Raw genomic sequence first — 23,200 nt, forward strand, 5'->3', positions numbered from 1 at the left:
GATTCAAGCTATTCTCTTGCCTCAGCCTCCCAAGTAGCTGGGATTACAGGTGCCCACCACTATGCCTGGCTAATTTTTGTATTTTTAGTAGAGATGGGGTTTCGCCATGTTGGCCAGACTGGTCTCGAACTCATGACCTCAAGTGATCCACCCACCTCTGCCTCCCAGGGTGCTTGGATTACAGGCGTGAGCCACTGTGCCTAGCCCTATTCCTTTTCTAGGGACATCAGGATAAACTAGAAAACCCCATGGGTTTTGGTGAATCAGATTTTTTTACTACTACGTTGGCTCTGCTGTCCTTTACAGTAGCCACACCCACCTTGTCTGAGGCAATGAAGAGCCACCACTTGGCCTCTGCCACCCTGAGATACTGTTATACCCAATTCACTTAGAGATCCCTTTATTTTTTTTTTTGTGGCAGGGGGATGGAGTCTTGCTCTGTTGCCCAGGCTGGAGTGAAGTGGTGCTATCTCGGCTCACTGCAACCTCCGCCTCCCGAGTTCAAGCGATTCTCCTTCATCAGCCTCCCGAGGAGCGGGGATTATAGGCACCTGCCACCACGCCCAGCTAATTTTTGTATTTATAGTAGAGACGGGGTTTCACCATGTTGGCCAAGCTGGTCTCAAACTCCTGACCTCAAGTGATCTGCCCACCTGGCCTCCTAAAGTGCTGATATTACATGTGTGAACCACTGCGCCAGCCTGCGATCCCATTTTGATGATGTCAGTTCCCACTGTACTTTCTGACCTGAAGAGAGATGAGAGAGCTCTTCAAGGAGGCTGGGACATCCTTCAAAAATCTATTTCTCAAAGTTGTGGTGAAAACTGTGTCTTATAGACCCTACCAGGTTAGTTGAGGAGATCTTTCTTACATGATCTTTCGAACATTCCACTTTTCTTAACCCTTTGGATATCTTATTATACAGTGTTACAAGGCAGTTCTAACATTCAGCATTATTTGGCATAGGCCACCTTCAGGTTCATGTTTCTGCGAACCCACCAACCAAACCAAGCCTTTTCTAACCACTCAAGCTAACCCAAATATTTGATTAGTGGTTCATATCAAGAAATTTGGCTAGATTCAACTTTATATTTCTTCCACTACAATCTTACATTCTTACAATGCATTCCCACATGAATTCCCCGGGTTTCTGTCTGTATAAATTGGAAACATCGTGCAGTTCTTTTCTCATATGGCACACCTTCTCACAGCTTACACTTTCTACCTCACCCTTGGGGGCCTGCTGAGGTTGAGTCTAATTATAGGTCTAGAAGCAAAGAGTAGTACTGGCAGTGGGCCCTAAGGAGAATCAGCAGTATCTTTCAAGGCAGTCACCTCAGGGAAAGCCATTACAGTTTCTTCAGGCTAACCTCCTCAGGCGGGGTGTAGAAAGGCTGCTTCTACTGACAAAGAAGACTCAGCTTCATTGTGATCTACCCATATGTCCCCCTTCAAACTTTCAGGGTCCCCTCCCTTCCCAGTCAAAGCTCTCTGCTTAACAAAAGACACCCTGCAATGTTGAGAATCTAATTTGCATTTTAATTTAGCCACTCACAGGGTTAGACTCTGAATTTGGTTTTCAGAAATTCTTGCCCCTGGGCTACAGATGATAAAGGTTTCTTTCAAGGCAGACAAAGAAGCTTTCAGATTATTTATGTAGAGACTGAACTGAGAATTTGAAACTCTGAGCTTATATTATTCTTTCTCCACTCTCTTTAGTACAATTAAGAATAACCAGCCAAACATATTGTACTCTTTGGTTTTACTAAAATGTTCTAAGGTAGAAAATATGCCGTAACCCAAATCTCACCTTTCACAGGTATTTGATTAAGAGTATCCAGTGGCTATATTTTGTATATCTCTATTGTTACACTGTGACATGAACTACCAATGCCCTTTTTACCACTGGAATAGATCCATAGGTGTCTTTAAATCTAATCATATTAGGGAATCAATTTCAGAAACCCCAGAACCAAAGCAGAAAACTCACTCATATGGCTCTAGAACCCCTTCCAGTATCAAAATCTGTATCAGTTAGGGTTCTCTGGAGAAATATACATGGTGGGAGATTTGTATTAACATATTTATTACCAGTAATTGGCTTATATGATTGTGGGGGCTGGCTGGGCAAGCCAATTGTATTAGTCCATTCTGTCTGCTATAAGGACATACCCAAGGTTGGCTAATTTATCAATGCAAGTGATTTAATTGACTCACAGTTCCCCAGGGCTGGGGAGGGTTCAGGAAACTTACAATCATGGCAGAAGGGGAAGCAAACACATCTTCTTCACAAGGTGGCAGGAGAGAGAAGAATGAGAGCCGAGCAAAGGGGGAGGCCCCTTATAAAACCATCTGCTCTTGTGAGAACTCACTATCACGAGAACAGAATGGGGAAAGCCTCCCCCATAATTCAATTATCTTCACCTGGTCCCTCCCATGACATGTGGGGATTATTGGAACTACAATTCAACATGAGATTTGGATGGGGACACAGCCAAACCATATTACCAATGTCCTCTAAAATCTGTAGGGAAAGCTACTGGGAAAGGCAGACTGGAACTGCTGGGCATGAGTTGAGCCTGTTGTCCACAGGAAGAATTTCTTCTCTATCTGAAACCCTCAGCACTACTCTTAAGGCCTTTTAACACAATGAATCAGGCTACCCAGGTTTTCTAAGTCAAGCTCACTTACAGGAAGGCAACTTATTATGAACTTTCATCATATCTATTAATTGCCTTTACAGAACATCCAGATGGGGATCCAGATTGAATAACTGAGGTTTTAGCCTAATCAAGTTGACAAGTAAAACTTACCATAATAGTGCTCATTAGAACTGGTGCTGCCTGAACTCATGGAAGATGTCTGACCATCATTCTGTCATATCCTGATAATACTGATGAGAAAATTGAGAATCTAAGAGAATGTAAGGAGAGTGATGGTGACATATTGAACCTAAGGTGATACTACATGATCCCTGTTTCTGGCATTATACTCTTATTGTCCCCTCCTCTTTAGTGTGGGTAGGACCTGTGACTTGCATCTAACCAATAGAATATGACAAAGGTAATAGGATGTTATGTGATGTCATAGAAGACTCCATATTACCAGCTGACTCAGTCTAGAATCTTGGTGTGCTCACAGGCTTTGAAGAACAAGCTGCCATGAATCCTACAGCTACAAGGAAATGAACTCTGTTAACTTGAGTGAGCTTAAAACTAGATCCTTCCCCAGTCAAGCCTCCAGGTGAGAGAGAATTCAATCCTGGCTGGCACCTGGATTGCAGCTTACAGAAGACCCAGCTAAGGCCATGTCTGGACTTTAAATCCACAGGAACTGTGAGGTAACCAATATGTGCTATTTTAAGCTATTAAGTTGTGGTGATTTGTTACACAGCAGTAGAAAGCTAATACTGTGGAGCTTGAATCCTGTCCTGCCTGGTCCCATGCCTTGTCCTTTCTCTGCTGAGCTATATGTTTCCAAGCAGAGTCCAACTATACTGTACTGCTTTAGATGAAGACACTCAGGGTTAGATGCAGGCGGCTGAGGACACAGTGTTTGTTATCAGCAGAGTGCTGAATTGGAAATTCTCTTCCACTGAAAATTTAAGGAAACTGAGGGGTTTGTGACAAACTTGAAAGCAGGAGTTAAAGTGGTTCTGCAGAAGCAGTTGCTGTTAATGGTGTTAAAAATGACCAGAAGGCAGAGAAAGCAGAGAAAGATCCAGATAAATGATCTTGTTTCACAACATAGAGACCTTTGGAAAATGAGAAAAGGATAGTTTCTGTGGTCTAAAGGGAGATAAGTTAGATTATGTCAGGGAGAAAATGATGAGGTGTTCAGTTTAATGTTTATAAGAATGCAGACATTTGAAATCTTAGGAAACTGTTATTGGAGACTTAATATGGCTTTTTACTTGTAAATCATACCTTTTTATAAAACAGTATATTAGAAACTATGATAGCAATTATGACTACATAAATTCTTTTCATTTAACTGAAGCCCATGGGGATATCACACAATTTTGAAAAAGAAAGTGACCTGTTCTTCATAAGAAATCTCCAATAGACCAGAGCAAAAGTTACTCTTCCTCACATGTAAATTTCCAGAATTAGATGGGAAATATAAGCAGCAGAGATATGGGGTTAGGGATCTGGGAACACCTGTCAGATGGGCACTAGGTCCCACAGGGATTCTTGTCATTCAGTGCAGACACACTATCATTATTTCAGCAGAGTGGGAAGACCTGTTCTAACATGGAGCATCTGGGAGTGGGGTGTGGAAACCACCACTCTTAGGACCAGAAAAACCAGTGTGAGACTCCAAGTGAACCACTGCTACAAACTCAGAAAGACTGTAGCCATTTTTAAAAAATTGTTATCTTGATGCCAATGGCAAAACAGTGAGGGTATTTACCTTTTAAACCTTCTTCAAATAGGTAACTTTCATGTTCTTCTTGACATGGGCTAAAACTAACCCAGGGGGCATTTTATTAAAAACTAATGGCCTAGACTGGGTGTGATGGCTCACGCCTGTAATCTCAGCACTTTGGGAGGCTGAGGCTGGTGGATAGCCTGAGGTCAGGAGTTCAAGACCAGCCTGGCCAACATAGTGAAACCCCGTCTCTACTAAAAAATATAAAAATTTAGCTGGGCATGGTGGTGGGCACCTGTAATCCCAGGTACTAGGGAAGCTGAGGCAGGAAAATCGCTTAAACCTAGGAGGCCGAGGTTGCAGTGAGCCGAGATTGTGCCATTGCACTCCAGCCTGGGCAACAACAGTAAAACGCCGTCTCAAAAACAAACAAACAAACAAACAAACAAAAAACTAATGGCCTAATCCTAATGTTTTCAAAATGGGCAGAGTTGTCCCATCAATAGAAATGGTTTATAGGATTTAAAAGTAAATGGGAAAGTATTATGTGTCAATGTGTCCAAGAATAAGAAAGGAAGGTTAATTGTACATTCAGGGGGAATCTAGTAGAAGAGAACCTAGAAAGCAAAATTGAAACAGCTTTTTTTTTTAAAGAAATGATAACTTTATTTATATACATTCTTAGATAGCCAAAGTGATGGTAAACATTTAGATTTTTCTTTTATTTTAGTTTCAGGGGTACTTGTGCAGGTTTGCTATATTGAAGCAACTTTTATCCTCTAGTAACCTATGGCTATGAGTCTATTTTTGTGAATTGTTTTAAGTGCTACATCACTGATACTGTTAATGGCACAGTATGTGGAAAAGCACGGACATTGATAACTTTGTGTTGAAATAGGATTCTGAATAGTTGGGTAGGAAATACAAAGAAGTCTTTGAAACACTTTAACCAACTTATTTCACTTATGTTTTTCTTTTAATGTATGCATAAAAGTACTCTATGATAAAAATCTATGTCTAATTAAACTTAAATGATACATTTCAATTACTATAATTAAAGTTTCAAAATAGTAAGGAAATGTTATTGTTGAATTCATAGCTATTTTTCTTCTTAGTAGTATAGATAATAATGTTACCCCTGTAAATAGATTACATCTTCAATTTGATGATCAAATAAGTTCAGTACTTAGGATTTTTCTTAGGATTAAATAACAGAAATCTTTTTGTAGGAAGCAAACTAAGCTCCAGGAGATTTGCTTGTGTCTTCTTACAGAGAACTGTTTGATACAGGCAACCAGGACTGTATGAGAGGCTGGAAAAGTATCTATCAGTACCACTTATCTGTAGTAAAGACTTTTTTAAGCTCATTTATGATTGCACAACCTAAATAACCATACATGGCTGGGCCTGGGAAAGGCAGAAAGGCAGATGGGTGAGTATTTGCCTGAACTGAGTGATACAGGGCACAGTGCACTTGTAGGAGGAGGAGGGGGATTGAATGAAAACCAGAGGGCAGTTATTAAGGCAAGTAGAACTCTGGGGTTTAATCAGCAGCATTTATCATAAGGTCACGAACAAATTTTATCCAACTCACAGGTCAATATCCTACTATTATAACAGGGATTCTACGGACACTTAGGGTGGTGACATCTTCATGGAATTGCTGATGTCTCTAATTTTTGCAACTGGATCACGTGGCACTCACTTGCAGTTCCTTCCAAATGTAGACTCGAGTTCCTACCCGGTTCAGAATGTGCAGGACAATGACTAGGGCTCAGATAAAATGTCTTCTTGTCAATCCCATATAGACCTTGGTGTAACTTTATTGTTTTTGCCTGGTATTCCATTTCTTGCTTCTTAAATCTTAAGTAGATCCCTTAACTGGGTTCCTAAGACCAAAAGACAGTGCTTTTCACCTACTACATACATGCTGCAAATATTTTCTCCCAGTTTGCCATCACATATTTCTGAAATGCAAAATATATATTTAAATATAATTTATTTTTTTAACACAATTATACATAACATAGAATACATATAAGATATAAAAACCACATATGCATGTAATTAAATATATTGTTATTATCTTTTATCACATCTAGATTTGATAAATGAATAGAGCCTTTCCTTATCCCTGGTGGGTTATGAAAGAACGCTTCCATGTGTTCTAGTACTTGCATGGTTTCATTTTTAATACTTATTTCTCAAGTCAGTTGGAATTTCTTATTTTGTATGGTGCAAGTTAAGGATCCAATTTTATCTTTTTTTCAAATGTCTTTGTTTTTGCTTGTTTTAGAGTCAGGCTCTCTCTCTGTCACCCAGGCTGGTGTGCAGTAACATAATCATAGCTCACTGTAGCCTTGAACTCTGGGGGCTCAACTGATCCTCCTACCTCAGCCTCCTGAACTGTTAGGACTACAGTTGTATACCACCATGCCCAACTAATTTGTTTGTTTGTTTGCTTTTTGTAGAGATGGGGAAGGCTGTTGGCAGGGGAAGGTCTTGTTATATTGCCCAGGCTGGTCTTGAACTCCTGGGCTCAAAGGTTCCTCCTGCTTAAGGCTCCCAAAGTGCTGAAATTATAGATGTGAACTACTGCCCATGTCCTCAAATGGCTTATTTTGAATTTTTTGCCCCAGTAATGTAAGACACCATCATCATCATATATTACATTTCCATTTTTTTCTTTGATCAATTCCTGGACTCTGTATTCGATTCCACTGGCCTATCAGTCTATTCAGGTGCCAGCACCACATTGCTTTAGTTATAGAGGCTTCAAAGTCTATTTTCGTATCTAGTAGGATTTCACTTCCTTGTAGTTTTTATTTTTCAATGTTGTCATAGCTATTCTAACATTTTATTTTTTCCTATTGATTTTAGTATTGACTGGTCTAGCTCCATAAAAATGCCTGTCATTTATTTATTTTTGATCATGTTAAGTTTCTAAATCAACTGAGGAAGAACTGATATACTAATGATGGGTTGAATCATCCTATCCCAAAGAGCAAAGGATGTCTTTGTGTTTATTCAAGTCTTCTTCAGGAGTATTTTAAAGTTTTCCTTATAGAGGTTTTGCAAATTTCTTGTTAAGCTCATTCTTAAGTATTTTATATTTTATTTTCTTGCTGGAAATGGGGCTCTCTCCTACATTATATCGTCTGATTATTTTTTGTATTGAAGGCTACTGTTTCTTGTATGTTAATCTGACAATCTGCTTTATTACTTAACTTTTGTTTAGTCTACTTTAACTTTGTTTGCAAATGTATTATCTTTCTATAATATTTTGAGTTAAATGAACTTTTGGAAGATAGTCTGACCTCAAAAACACCATTGTTTTTCAGGAAAAATACATTGTGACTTTTAGAACACAACACACACATAAAAATAATTGCTTGAATATTTTAGCTATGAATATAAAGAAATGTAAAAATACTATATGTTATTTATTTATTTATTTACTGGAGACAGGGTCTCACTCTGTTGCCCAAGATGAAGTGCAATGGCACTGTCATAACTCACTGCAGCCTTCATCTCCTGGGCTCAAGTGATCCTCCCACCTCAGCCTCCTGAGTAACTGGGACCACAGGCAGGCACCACCATGCCTGGCTAATATTTTTGGATTTTAAAAATAGAGACAAGGTCTTGCTATGTTGCCCAGGCTGGTCTCAAACTCCTGACCTCATGTGATCTACCTGCCCCAGCCTCCCAAAGTGCTGGGATTACAGGTGCGAGCCACTGTGCCCAGCCTAAAAACACTATATGTCATTTTAAAAAACTGTATGGCATGATATGTGCCACTTAATTTATATATTAATATTCTTTTATAGTTTGGATTTAGTGCTATTCCTTTGAATTTTTTTAACTACAGTCTTGTTGTTAAACAAGAATGTGATTAGAGAAATTTGATATTTCCTTTAAGGAAAGACTTTCTTCATTTTTTTCACATTAAATGATATATTAAATATTCTGTATATTTAAAGATTTTTCCAAGTTTGTTGCATTTTTGTAGTCTGGGTAATTCCATTTGCTAAGGCAGCACACTTATTTAGTGCACAATAAATGCTTACCTAAAATATTTTAGGTTTGCTTTCTTTACCAGCTGCTGAGATATAATCTTTTTCAACTCAGCATATTGATTTTATGGCCCCTATCATAGCATCCCAGGTTAGATAAACACCTCAAGAAGCAACTATTCAGGATCCCTGGCTCCACAGAGAACCAAAGAACTTCACATGAAGATATCCTGCAATTTTTTTTTCAGACTTTTTTTCTGTTATCTATATTAAATAACGAAGGGTGCACAGATTTTGAATTTTAGTTCTAAATGACTGGAATAAATGATCTTTTCTAGGAAAACAGATCTTCACATAGGATCTGAAGAAGTGTTGTAAAATAAATGGAAAATATGACCTCTCTCGCTGGAGTAAGAGATTTTCAGTTAAGTGCCCATTTCCACTAAGTGTTTGTGCTGTACTGAGCTGGGCGATTATTATCAATTGTCTTGGACTCAACCTTCTTGGACTCTCATGAGTAATATTAGCACTGACAGCACAAGATGAACTATGACACAGAGTCCAAATATTGTAGTTGTGCTGTCAGGGTGATGTGCTATGCACAGGAACAGGCACTCCAGGCATGTCTCAGTAAGCACACTGGGTCCAAGCAGACAAGGACAGGCTGACTTATGGTGTCCATTGTACTTGTGCTGCTTGAGCAGAAACTCCCTCCATCCCTCAGCACAACTGTGAGTCTCTTCCAGGGCAGGGTCCCCTGTTCTTTTGCTTATCCTCTAAATGCTGGTTTGGCTGATGGTTGACCTTGACATGTCTGATACTATCTGATTGTGGACAGTCATGTGTTTGCAGGAATAGGCAGAAATTCTAGTGACTGGATAGCATGGTGGTTAAGGGAGCAGTGCCATTCACCACCTGATTCCAACCCAACAGGAAGAATCATGGGCAATGTGTGTGGACGGCGTCTGGGAGAACCTCCCGAACACGCAGCAGACTTCCTTTTTCTTTTTAAAAATAAATGTTATTGTGTACATTTGAAGTTTACAACATGAGGTTATGGGATTCCTGTAGATAGTACAATGGTTACTGTAGTGAAGCCATTGAACATAGCTATCATATCATATGGTTACTTGGCATGTGTGTGTGCAATAAACAAAAGCTTGTTGTCCTAAGCTGCTGGGATTTTTTTGGTTGTTTTTTTTTTTAATTTTAAGTTCAGGGGTACACGTGCAGGTTTGCTAGATAGGTAAAATTGTGTCATGGGGATTTGTTGTACAGATTATTTTATCACTCAGGTATTAAACCTAGTACCCATTAGTTATTTTTCCTGATCCTCTCCTTCCTCCCACCATACACCCGCAAAGGCCCCAGTGTGTGTTGTATCCGTTTATGTAACCATATTTTTCCTTACTGTGGTGTGACTTTGACTCTCCTGACCAATGCAATTTTGAATCACAATTGGAAGGTGCCGCATCTTCCGCTTTTTAAATTTAACATTATGTCAAAAGCATATGGCAATATTTTAAACTAGTCGCCCTTTTAAAATGAGGAAAGAGTCCCTTAACTTGATGCATCATCATTGACTCAGCTAATTCCTTATGGTCAATTATTTAGATTTCCTCTCCTCTCCCAATTCATAGAACTTCTTCAGATTAATTTTCAAGAATGAGTTATTGATTTTAATTAAATTATAAATTAACATATTTCTTCCTAGTCTCAAAACACGTAAAAGTTCGAACATCTGTAGTGGGTCACGCCGAGTGGAGCCAATACACTGTGCCTAACAGATGAACTTCACAAGGATTGTAAATGTGCCATTGAATACAAGAGATAGGCCTATGCTAAGCACCGTGCTGGAGTCTGTAGGTTCACCATACGGGGCTGGGGTGCTAGTCTCGCTTTTTGGCCAGAGACTTACTAGTCGTGCGCTGTCACTGGCTTCTCATGGCAGCCGCTCTAACCTGCGTGCGCCGTCCCTTATGTGCCCTGCTAGTCGCTCTGCAGGACTCCTGCCTTGTGCGGAAGCTTCCCTAGGGCTGCAAAGACTGGAGGCTCTGAAGGATCTGATTGGCACTGGAGGAAGGGAGGCGTTACCGCCCCGCTATGAGAGCTCGACCAATGGGAGCTGGAAGCAGTGGGGACCCGCCGTAGATACCTCTTGCATCATGCCTCAGATAGACGGTTTGAAGATACAGTCAACTTGTCACCAAAATGTGTCCCGTCCTCCAGTCATGCACTCTGGGTTCGCCCTCCTTCCTTTCCGGCCTTTCTGCATTTTCCCTTCACTCTTGCTTCACTGGGATTGAGCTCCTCTCAAACATCTTGGCTTATGAAGTTTTGCTCAGGCTTTGTCTTCTAAGGAAGCTGGCCATACAAATTACTATTATTTGAAAAGACACTGGAAAAATGAGGGGAAAACGAGCTAAATTACTCTTTTTTTGTATTAGCACTTTGACACTACACTCACTTTTTTTTGAGACGAAGTCTGGCTCTGTCACCTGAGCTGTAGTGCAGTAGCACAATCTTGGCTCACTGCAACCTCTGCCTCGCGAGTTCAAGCGATTCTCCTGCCTCAGCCTCCTGAGTAGCTGGGGTTATGGCTGCCCGCCACCACACCTGGCTAATTTTTTGTATTTTTAGTAGAGACGGGGTTTCACCATGTTGGCCAGGGTGGTCTGGAACTCCTGACCTCAAGTGATCTGCCCGCCTAGGCCTCCCAAAATGCTGGGATTACAGGCGTGAGCCACCGTGCCCGGCCTACAATCACTATTGTAACATGGCTAAATATATCGCAAAGGAGGCCAAAGATCCTCATTCAAACTCATATTAACTTTATACCAACAAAAAGCTTTGGGGTTTGCACAGCTCAGCTTACAGAGGCTTTTAAGATATTCATAAGCACTAGAGATATACTTTGTGCATGTCACTGGGATACCTTGAGCAGCGGCAAAGAGGGAGAAAAATATAATCTTTCAGGAGACAGAAAAAACAGGTAGATATATTGGATGATGATTAGGTGCTTGGGGAGACTACTTGTATCTACTACACTTTTTTTAACTGTTGCTCTAACAAGATATGTAATTATAAGTAGAAAGTGGAAGTAGTATATCTTATATAAACTAATAAAGAAAATATATTAAATATAAAAAACACAAATGTAATGCATTTTGCCAATGGTTTTAGGTTCCTTGAACAAGTAGTTTGTTTATTTAAAGTTTATGGCTGAAAAGTATATCTAGGAAGAAATGAAAGTCCTCTATAATGTTTGTCCTGAAAACTTAAGTCTTTTAAATCATGTGTACAGTTACAACAGGCAAAACAATTTTTGTGTTATGCCCTTGAATAGTTCTTGCTCACCAATCATTTAAATTGTGTAGCTTTCACTTCAGTCCTTGTCATGACACATTAGGGTGAGGATGTGTGATGCACCTACCCAAGCAAGGCACTGTAGAACATGTCTCACTGTTTTGCCGCTGAGCAGATGAGAAGCTGGGTATTCATCCGCCACTGTCCGTCTGTCGTTGACTGAGTGCTGTTTCCAGAATCACTCACTCTCTTGCTTTGCATGTGGGCACAGAGTGTTCCCACATCAATATCAAGCTGGGCAATGGATTCCTGTATTTCTCAAACCCTATCATCCTATCATTCTGGGGGGTGTGTTCTGTATTTCTGAAAAAGCCCTTCTTTCCAAGGGCTTTTGTGGGATCCTCTGGGAGCTCAGCTTCTTAGGCTAGAAGTGCCAGGGAATTACATCACCAAATTCCCCCTTCTACTGGGGCTGCTGGTAAGTACCCTACCTCCTCCTGTAAGATACTGTAAAATTTGCAGGCATTTGTTTACCCTAATGCTACTCAAAATATGCTTTGTTTTCTGGTGCAAACACTTTATAGGCTTGTTAAATTAAGTTTAGCCTAAAGCTGTGTCCTCATGGATTTTAAGTTCAGCCTTAACATTACTCTGTATATAGTGAACTGTAACTTAACTAGATATGGAAACAGTCTGTAAACTACTTTTGTACCAATCAGCTAGTTTCAGCCAATGAAAGGTGGCCAACTGTTCCAACCAGGTTCAAATAAGGCAAACACTGAGCTGTAACAAATCCAGTTTTTTTTGTACCTCACTTCTGCTTTCTGTACATCACTTTCCTTTCTCTAGTCATAAATCCCCTCCAAGCATGTGGCAGCACAGAGTCTCTCTGAACCTATTCTGATTCTGGTGGCTGCTCAATTTGCAAATCGTTCCCCAACAGATGGTATCAGAAGTGGGACCTGCAGTGGGGCATCTAGCAACCCCCAGGAGCATTGAGTGACCAGGCATGGTACCCACTGGGCTCAGGGTGTCCATTGTTCTCTCGAAGCAACTGAGAATTGTGGGTAAGTTTTCTCTTAGATTCTGAAACTCCATGGAGTTCTGTTTTGAGTTCTTCCTTTGTAGGTATCCTTGGGCATAGACATGGCTATTTGGTATCCAGGATGACTGGGGAAGACAGGAAGGGTACCTGTAGTCATAGTTTCAAAATTATTTTCAGTAATTCAAAATCTTAAAGTCATCTTATGTTAAATTAAGTAATAGATAATCATAAAATGGCTGAGTCATTTCTAAATAAGTTAAAACACTGAAACATTAATTATTAAACATAAATACAGGTTAACATATGTTATCTTATTTTCACATGATATAGAACAGCTACATATATTTAGATCTGTTAAACAAAAAAGTGAGAAGCATAGCTTTCAAAAAATTATAAAGTGGTTTTCTCTTCAAATAGTTTTGTAAAATAATTCAAAATTACTTCCTAGGGTTTTCACAAGCAATTAGGGTTACTAAGAGTTAAAATTGTAGTTAATATACGTAATTAAAACTACTAGATATAAAAGAAACAATTCTGTATACAGAGTATAAAAATAGCAAGATATATTTTTGGTAAGAAAAGTTATAAAAGCATAAAAAATGTGCATTTGTTAAGAACATATAATTTTGTCCAGTTTAGAAGTTACTTAAAAGTCATTTCAAATTAAAAGAATAAAAAATATGTAGGTTAACTAACTAAATATAAAAAGTTGGAAAGTATCTCAACTATGATCATTTTAAAATAGTTTCCACAGTTAATTCCTTAACTTTGATGCATTTCTAGTCTATTGTTGAAGGACTCAAATGTATTTTGTATTTCCTTCAATGAATTCTGTAGCTGTAGAATTTCTATTTGGTTCTTTTAAAAAATCTTTTTGGTAAGTTTCCTATTAATATCTTGAATTATTATTCTGATTTCTTTGTGTTGTTTTTCAGAATTCTCTTGAACCTCATTGGGCTTCTTTAAAATCAATATTTTGAATTCTTTAGCTAGGATTCTGAAGATTTCTTTTTTATTAAGGTTTATTGCTAGAAAATTATTGTGTTTCTTTGGAGGTGTCATATTTCCTTGTTTCCTGTTTCCTGTTTCCTGTGTTGACCTTTGCACATCTGATAAGACTCTTTCCTGGAGATGTATCTCAGTGTTAGTTGGGTGGCATACTTCCCTTTGATTCTGGGTACATGCAGTAGGGTAGTCTCTGATTTCTTTGGCTGTAAACAGTGTTAGTGGTACCTGTGATTTCCTCAGTGGGCTGTGTGGCAGTTTTAGTGAAGGCTGTGGTAAAGCTGTGCTGGGGACTGTGATGCCAGTGGGCCAGTCTGCAGGCCAGTGGTGGCAGTGGTGGGCTGGGTGTGCCTATCTTTGTGTCCCAGGGCAGTGTATTCTGGTACCTGTGTTGATAGCTACCAGCAGGCTGATTCTTGGGCTTCACGGTGGCTTGCTTGGATTCTGGCAGTGGCAGCAGTAGACTGAGCAGGGGGGCAAGTTCTCAGTTCCTCAAAAGTCAGTGTGGCATGGGCAATGTCTGCAGCAGTGGTGAGATGATTCTCTGGATCTGCAGCAGTGTGCACTGATGGTGGTGGTGCTGAGTGGTCCACTCTGCAAGTTCGCAGGTGGTGCTGGCGGGTAGGTGCCAGCTGTGTTGGTAGCGATTGGGAGTTTAGAAGCAACAACCTCAGGCCCCTGGGAAGAGTGATCAGGTGCCCAAGTTGGCGGCTTGGGCAATCCCCAGGAACCTGGGCTGTGTGCTCTGTCTGGGGAGGGTGGGGGGCAAGGCTGGGCTGGGCAGGCTTGTGCTGAGGCCCTCAATGATGAGAATCGGCACTGGTCATGGGGGCTGGGGATGGTGCAGTCCTCAGCCAGACAGAGTACTTGTGTGAGGGGTTGTGGTAGCTGCACTGAAGCCCTGCCAGTGGAGAAGGTGGAGCTGTCCTCAGTGAGCACAGCCCAGTCCAGCAGGTGGAAAATGCACATCCCGCTCACACTCCGGTCTAGGCAGGGTTCGCTCTCCAGCCCCAGCAGCGGTATCCTGCGCCTAGCTCACACTCCCACTCCAGCTACAGAAGCCCTCACCCAACTGGCAACCAAGCCCACAATTTTGCTGTAGGAGGTTATTTCTTGTCATTAAGAGTTTTAAAGCCAAACATAATTTTAAAAAGGGAAGCAGAGGCTGCTGTGTCATTCATTTGCTCTGTAACAAGAACCCAGTGGGAGCCCAGCTACTATGGCATCTAAAAGTAAAAGCTCTTGGCATCCTGAGCTGTGGCCAAATTCTGCCATCCCTTTGGCTTTTAAGCCATGGAAATTGATTTTAGATCCTCAGGGTTAGAATTACTCACCCCGTTCACAATATTATAATTCTTTAAAAAATGTCTTGTGTGATTGCACTAGAGTTTGCAATGTACATTTATAACAAAGTACACTTAATACTAAAATGCTTCATAGGTAGTGCTGATATCTATCAGAGTTTTCCCAATTCTTCTCTTCCTTATAAAACTGCTGTCATTAATTACACATATTCATATAATATAATCATGCAATATGTTGTTTTTGTCAGCTTAAAAGAAAGAAGCCTAAGCATAAAATGTAATATGAAGAGTATACTTGAACCAAAGTGAGGACAGCTGCCTGGGACACACTTCCAAGTGGCCTTGGGGAGTGCTCTGTCACCTTTGTTACAAGCAGGTTTTTAAATGCAAAAGGGAACAAGTAATGGGCTGATACAAAATTGTTTGACAGGAAGTCTCATAAGAGAATTTACTTTTACCTCTACATATTATTTATCTTTTCTTGATGGTTTCTTTATGTAGACTGAGTTTCTGAATATATCATTTTATGTTTCCCTGAAGAAATGTTTATAAAGATATTTTTTAAAAGCAGATTTAGGTTCAGAGCAAAATCAGACAGCAAGGACAGAGAATTCCCGTATACCCTTCACTGCCACACATACATAGCCTCCCCACTACCAATATCCTGGTCCAAAGTGGTATATTTGTTACTGTCAATAAACTTTTGTTGACTTTCACTGGTCAATATCACCAAAAGTTCACAGTTTACATTAAAGATCATTTTGGGGTTGTACATTTTATAGGTTCTGACAAATCTGTAATGACATGTATCCATTATTATAGTGTCATGCAGAATAGTTTCACTCCCCCAAATATCCTGTCTTCTGCCTATTATCTCTCCCTTTCCCCTAGTCCCTTGCAATCACTTATATTTTTACTGTTGCCACAGTTTTGCCTTTTCCAGAATGTCATACAGTTGAGACCATACAGTATGTAGCATTTGTAGATTGATTTCTTTCACTTAGTAATATGCATTTCCATTTCTTCTATATCTGTTCATGCCTTGATACTCATTTCTTTTTAGCACTAAATAATATTTCATTGTCTCAATGTACCAGAGTTAACTCATTCATTCCCCTGCTAAAAGACATTGTAGGAGCCAAAGAAAGCTTCCCCTCCACTCTCTGAAGGTTCACTGAAAAGTCAACTCACAAAAGGAGATTATTAGGAAAAATGGAATCAAATTTATTAATATGCACATAAAGGAGAACCATAGAGTGATTACCTCAAGCCCCAATGTGGTTCAGAAACTTATATACCGTCTTGAGGTTACTGAAAGAATGGGGGCTTGGATCATCGTGAAACAGATTACGGTGGCAAAATAGGTTATGGGAGGGGGAGAAGAGAAGGCCTGGCTAGCAAAGGTGGACGCATTATGTAAATACACTCTCACAGATGGTAGTCCTCAGAAAGAATAAATGGTAAATGTCTCTTTCAGTTGCTTAAAGGTGTCAGACTCTCAGTTTATCATTCCTAGATCCAGACAAGGAAAGGCCTCAGAAAAAGCCAGGCTGCATCAATGCAGATCTCTACAAAGCAAATCTCCCCTACAAAAGACAACTTTTCATTTCTTCTTGTACCTTCAGCCCTTCTTAATATCTGTCTTCAAGGAAATATATTTTAGGGTGAAATATTTGAATTTTCTTCAACATCTGGGTTGCTTCCCAGTTTTGGCAATTATGAATAAAACTGCTGTAAACATCTATGTGCAGGTTTGGAGTTGGACGTACATTTTCAGCTCCTTTGGGATCAATATCCAAAAGCATGATTGCTTTATCTAGTACTAAGAGTAAGTTTAATTTTGTAAGAAACTGTTGAACTGCTGTTACAGTATGTTCCTAGCCAACAGGCAGAATGGGCTCCCTGTGGCTAACTGAGGTGATCAAAGTTAAAATAGAATGAGTTGGCCATGTCTGGGTGAGGAAGCTGTTATGTATTCTGTGCTTGCAGAAAAATGTTGTAAACATGTCACAGGACCTCTCTTTCTACAATCAAGCCAAACCAGTTCTTGTTGGCAGTGCTGAGATACACTACAGCTGGAAATTCCCCAACTTACTTCAAACAAACCACCTGGTCCCAACTGACTGACCATCTGGAATCAGCCAATTAAGAGAGACTGGTGATTTGGGACTTAAAGGTCCCCCAGTCAAGATTCTGTTCTCATTCCCCTGACTCCTCTCTCCTGCCCTGCAAGTTTTGCCTTTATCATCACTCATTCTCTAACCTCACCCCCTCAGGGAAGGCTTTCATTCTACAGTGGAGGCTGTATCTCCCCAGTCCACAGATTTTTTTTTTTTAAGAAAATAAAACTCTCCTTTTCTCCTCTGCAGATCCCATGGTCTTTTGTTAACACTGTCTTTCAAAGTAGCTGCACGATTTTGCATTCCCACCAGCAATGAATGAGAATCCTCATTGCTCCAAATCCTTGCCAGCATGTGGTATTCTCAGTGTCCTGGATTTTTGCCATTCTAATGGATATGTAGTACTACTTCACTGTTGCATTACCTCTCTACTTACGTTACCCATTTGTCCTTGCATTTTGTCTACTTCTTCCGTTAGAGTCCTTAGCATATTAATTATAATTACAGTTATCTTACATTCCCTGTTTGATAAATCCAAAATCTGGGTCTTGTCTGAGTCTAGTTCGGATGCTTGCTTTGTCTCTTCAGACTTTTTTGTTTTAATGCCCTTGATATGTCTTGCAACTTTTTTCTTGAAAGCCAGACATGACGTATGAGGTAATGGGAACTGAGGCGAATAGGCCTTTCCTGTGAGGTTTTATGTTAATCTGTTAGGGGGATGGGATGCATTTAATATTTGCTGTTGCTGCAGGTGTCAGAGATTTCAATTGCCTATAGTGTCCTTGTTTTCTGTCTCCTTTGTTTTCTTGGGTTTTCCCTAAAATCTCTTTCTAAATAGCATATTGATGGAAATCAAAATATTTAACCTCAAGATATACTTCTTTGACATATTTTGAGATGACTGTTCATATGGCCTGCAAACAGAAGTAGCCCTGAAAAGCTGTCTTTTATGGGGGAGATTTGCATCTGTAGAGACTCAGCATTGATGCAGCCAGGCTTTCTCTGAGGTCCTTGTTTGTCTGGCTCTAGGAAAGATTAACTGAGAGTCTGACACCTTTAAAGTTATGAAAGAAACATTTCCCATCTATTCTCTCTGAGGGCTGCTGCCTATGAGACTTCATCAATATAAAAAAATGGCCTTTGCTAGCCAGGCCTGCTCTTACCGCTCCATAACCTGTGTGGCCACTATATCCTAATTTACCACCATCACCTGTTTATGGCCATGCACTGAACCCCTGTTTCTTCTGCAATTTCAAGATGGTAAACAAGCTTCTGTATCTCATTGGGGCATTGGGATAATCACTCTGTGGTTCTCCCCATGCATGTTAATAAATTTGTATGCCATTTCTCCTATAAATCTGCCTTTTGTAAGTTGATTTTTCAGTGATCCTTCAGAGGGCTAAGGGAATCCCTTAGCCCCTACAGTGTGCATCTTGTAGGTTTTAAAGCTGAAATCCCCTGATATTATATTGAGGCCTTATTGATGTGGTGGTAAGGTGCAAGGGGAGGGTAAGTATTTTATAATTCTGTGAGTAAATTCAGCCTTTCAGTGTGCCTATGTCCCTGGGTTGTGTACCTTGAGAAATAAAAGTATAATTCTAAGCCCCCAATCAACTGAATGTGCCATCTCTTGGCCAAGGGGACCTGAGAGTAATCTTGAAAACAGTTCTTGGCCATGACAGGATGGGAGGGGTAAGACACACCTTATTACACTTCCTTCCTAGCTAAACATGATTAGGATCAGGTTTTCTTCCCTAAAGACCTAACAGAAACCAGCCCTTTCCAGAGACTCCACCTCTGATATCAACCAACCACCTGCTGATGCCCCTTCTTTTTTGCCTGATAAGAAACCATTGACCACAGAGTCATTCTGGCCATACTACAGAGATTGCACAGTGAGGATTTTCATGTCCTCTGCTTCACCTTTTGATGTTGGATGCCTGAAAACACCCTTGAATCATGCGAATGCCACTACGTTTTCATGGGACCCATGAAGGAGCATCAAGCTCAGCCTCAGGTGTGTATGTTTCCCCTTTTATAAGTCTTCATGACTCCTATAGCTTATCAAATATGTATATTTGCAAACCCCACTCAGCATAAATTCTGTTCCCTTTGCCCCTCCCTAGAAGTATAGAGGCTATGCTTCCCAACCTGTCAGAATGGCCAACCTGCAGGCTGCAGCCCTTTATGAGAAATACAGTTCTCCTTTCCTGGTTTATGAACCTTGTCATTCTTCAGTTGATAACTTCTCAAGTCTTAGTTTCTCTCCTCCTTAAGTGAGACAGAAAGGCTGGAATGTGCGGGAATTGGGTTATTTCCCTTCTCTCCTCTCAGATGAGGCTTTAGTAAAGTTTTTCTGTATGGATTGGTCTTTGCTATGGAGAAGGCTCTAGAAATATTCCAAAATGGTTATTTCCTTACCCTCTTCCTGCCAGAAACATGAAGGGTTTTTCTTGGCTCTTCAGCATGAGAACATGGTGGGGTTCCTAGAGGTAAAACCCTTGAAAAAGGGGTCCCCCTAAGGCTCTAGATACCAGGAATCTCTCCCTCTCATACTAGTGTAAATTTTACTTCTAGCACTTCCTCAAGGTTATTGTTTAAGTGTTCCTACCAGCTTGTGGCTCTATTGGCATTTGAACCAGATAGGCTGATCTTGACTGCACTTCCCTATATGCAGTTGTCTCTTCAGATTTTGGGCTGGCAATTTTCCCTGTGAACGGAAGGAAAAAAGGAACTTCTATTTGAGGAATGCAAGTCCTTTTAATGATCAGGCCCAGGGCGAGATTAAAATGAGACAGCAAATCATACCTTACTCCCCCACTTGAGTTATGTATTCATCTCTTGAAACTGGTTGTGATTGCCCCAAGTAGCTATAAATTAACCTAATAGGCTGGGCTCAGTGGCTCACGCCTGTAATCCCAGCACTTTAGGAGGCCAAGGCTGGCAGATCACCCGAGGTGAGGAGTTTGAGACCAGCCTGGCCAACATGGTGAAACCACGTCTTTACTAAAAATACAAAAATTAGCCAGGTGTGGTGGTGTGCGCCTGTAATCCCAGCTACTTGGGAGGCTGAGGCAGGGGAATCGCTTGAACCTGGGAGGTGGTGATTGCAGTGAGGCAAGATCGCACCACTATACTACAGCCTGGGTGACAAAGAGAGACTCTATCTCCAAAAAATAAGATAAAAAATAAATTAACCTAATAATGCCATACAGGACACTATAAACCACACCCTATAGCTTAAGAATGTATAGCCAATCACTAATCAATGTTATTTCTATAAACCAGCGAGAATTCCTGGCAAACAATCTTGTATCAGCCCACTCATTCTCCCTCTTTTTTTTTTTTTTTGGCTTTTAAAAATCCACTTGTAACTGCTGCTAATAGGAGTGTGTATTCAGGGAAACTTGAATGTATGTTCTTTGGTTGCAATTGGCAAGGTTTGCACAAATAAATTTCTTCTTACTTATTTTAATTTTGCCTCAGCCTCTTCTTTTGTAAACCAAAAATGAAATTAAAAGCCCCTAACCAATGGAATGGATCCTTTCTTTTGGCCAAAGACATTCCAGAGTAAAACTGGAAAACTAGTTCAGGCCACAATGGCATGGACAGGTTGGACATGCATTATTACACTCTCCTCCCTTTGGAATTCAGGCACAATTAACCAGCATTAACAGTAAAACAGAGATCTTAAGAGTGAGGAAACAGACTCTTTGTAGCACAAAATATCAAATTCCAACCTGGCTCTAATATAGCATCAGATGATAGGTAGCAGGCTCTGAAAGAAATTGAAGTATTTTACTCTAAAATATATTCCTTTGACATATTTTGAAATAGCACTGCAAAGCTGTCTCTTGTGGGGAACGTCTACATCCTATTGAGAATCTCCCTTTGTTTTCAGATCGTTTCTTGATGCAAGAGAGATTTAACTAGGAGTGTGACACATTTTTAGGTCTGATAAGAGACATTTATCATCTATTCTCTCGGAAGCCTGCTAACTGGAGGCTTCATTGACATAATAAACACCATGGTCTCCACAACCCCTTATCTCAACCCAGACACTCCTTTCTGTTGATTCTAGGTCTTTGGATAATATCCTAACTCTTTCAATCAATTGCCAATCAGAAAAATCTTTGAATCCACTTATGACCTGGAGGCATGCCCCTACCCTGCTTCAGGTTTTCCTGCCTTTCCTTACCAAACCGATGTACATCTTACATGAATAGATTGATATCTGCCTGTAACTTCTGCCCCCTGAAATGTGTAAAATCAAGCTGTTACCCAACCACCTTGGGCACATGTTCTCGGGACCTCTTGAGACTGTGCCTTAGGCTTTGGCCACTCATAGTTGGGTCAGAATAAATCCCTCCAAATATTTTACAGAGTTTTACTCCTTTTTAATAAGAGAAGGTTTAATAGGCAGAAGAGAAGAGAAAGAGAAACAGCTCTCTCTATATATAGAGAGGGGTCTCCTAGTGGAAAGGACTGGCTGGTGGCAAATTTGCTGGATTTTATAGTCCCCCTTTTTTATCAATACCTTTTAGGTTGACATATCTGGCATAAGTCAGCAGGATTCAGAGTGACCTCCCCAACCATCTGAACATGGCATTTGGTACCAGCATGACCATTTGTCTTCAGAAGTCCCACCAGGTGTCGCTGGTCAGTTCTCCTGAATTTTGACCTCTCAACCTTTTGGTCTTATTTGGGCTCGCTTGGTCCCATTTGGACCTCTTATTCGGGCTGTTTCTCTTTCTCTTCTCTTCTGCCTATTAAACCTCCTCCTTGGTAATTTTACCAAGGCTTTAACTGGAATGGCATATTTTCAAATATGACCAGACTGCTTTGGGGAATGCAGGTTGAGTTTACAGAGCCAATAAACAGCCTGTACCTTGTTTACATGATTCCTTTACAAAGTTTCTATTCTTGCAGTAGGTAAAGAGTGTTATCTTCTGACCGGCCCAGGACCCTCAAGTTATTTTGGCACCTTGAGAAGATAGGAATTCACCCAATTTGTACAAGTATTACAGACAGTCTGATGAGAAGTCTTTCACTTGGTTAGCCTCAAGGGTTTTAAAAGTCTCATCTGAAATTTCTTATGAAATAAGTCCCAGCAAAGCCAACTTTAAAATAACCAATATGGCCATTCTGTATTCTTGTTGCACTTTATGCAAATAAGCAGGCCAAGTATAATAAGACTAAAACTTGTTTTGCAAATAAATTGGTCCTGCTAAGATCATCTTTGATAAAAATGGAGAATTGGAAAAAGAAAACAGTATGTTTCAGAAGGAAGTTATAGTATATCTATTGTTAGCTTATAGCCTTGTTTGTTATTTTTGAGTTTTATTATTTGTCTACAATTTGGAGTAGATGCTGAATCACTTCTTGGCAACAACAAATCTCTATAAAAGATCCCAGTTTAATTTTCTTTATAAAATAACCCAGTTTTAGTTGACGCCCTGATGAAATAGATTTTGTTGTTGTTGCTGTTGTTGTGGCACACAAATCCTCTTTTGATTGTGCACTATGTTTCTACTATTTAATTTTTAAACGTTATTTATTTTTCATTGTTTTACTTCTTCTGAAAAAACTAAATTCATAGTACTCTAATGAGTAGGTATAATTCAACAAGTGACAGCAGCCATAGATCAGTGACTTTGACAACACTACTCAGCAACGAATCTTCCCAGCAATGACAGACATTTTGACACTCAACTTTTGATCATCAATTCTTTCAAGAATAAAGATTTTAGATCAAAAAAGGGAAATGAGAAAAGAAAAGAGCTTTTATCTGAGGAAGGCAAGTTCTATTAGTTATCAGGCCTGGACAATAAGATGAAACAGCAATCCCATCCTACTCTCCACTTTGAGTTATGTATTCCTCTCTTGAAACTGCTTGCTATTGTTACAAGTAGCTATAAATTAACTTAATAATGCCATACAGGACACTATAACCTATACCCTGTAGCTTAAGAATGTACAGCCAATCATTAATAAGTGTTATTTCTATAAACAAATGAGAAATAACTTTCTATAAAC

General features: G+C 40.0%; 1 long non-coding RNA gene across 13 annotated transcripts in view; it reads left to right on the plus strand.

Moving 5' to 3' along the window:
• The first annotated feature begins 3,106 nt into the window (after positions 1-3,106).
• Positions 3,107-23,200, plus strand: part of LOC129061021 (uncharacterized) — a 162,344-nt gene continuing 142,250 nt past the window's right edge. For 11 of the 13 annotated variants that reach the window (XR_008527969.2, XR_010141150.1, XR_010141153.1 and 8 more), the window contains exon 1: positions 3,130-3,340. This is a non-coding gene — a long non-coding RNA (uncharacterized LOC129061021). Of the gene's footprint in view, positions 3,341-5,644; positions 5,804-23,200 lie in introns of all 13 variants that reach the window. The other 2 variants (XR_008527970.2, XR_010141152.1) reach the window with 2 other exon arrangements.

Source organism: Pongo abelii, chromosome 7 (assembly GCF_028885655.2).
Source record: "Pongo abelii isolate AG06213 chromosome 7, NHGRI_mPonAbe1-v2.0_pri, whole genome shotgun sequence".
Classification (NCBI taxonomy): Eukaryota; Metazoa; Chordata; class Mammalia; order Primates; family Hominidae; genus Pongo; species Pongo abelii.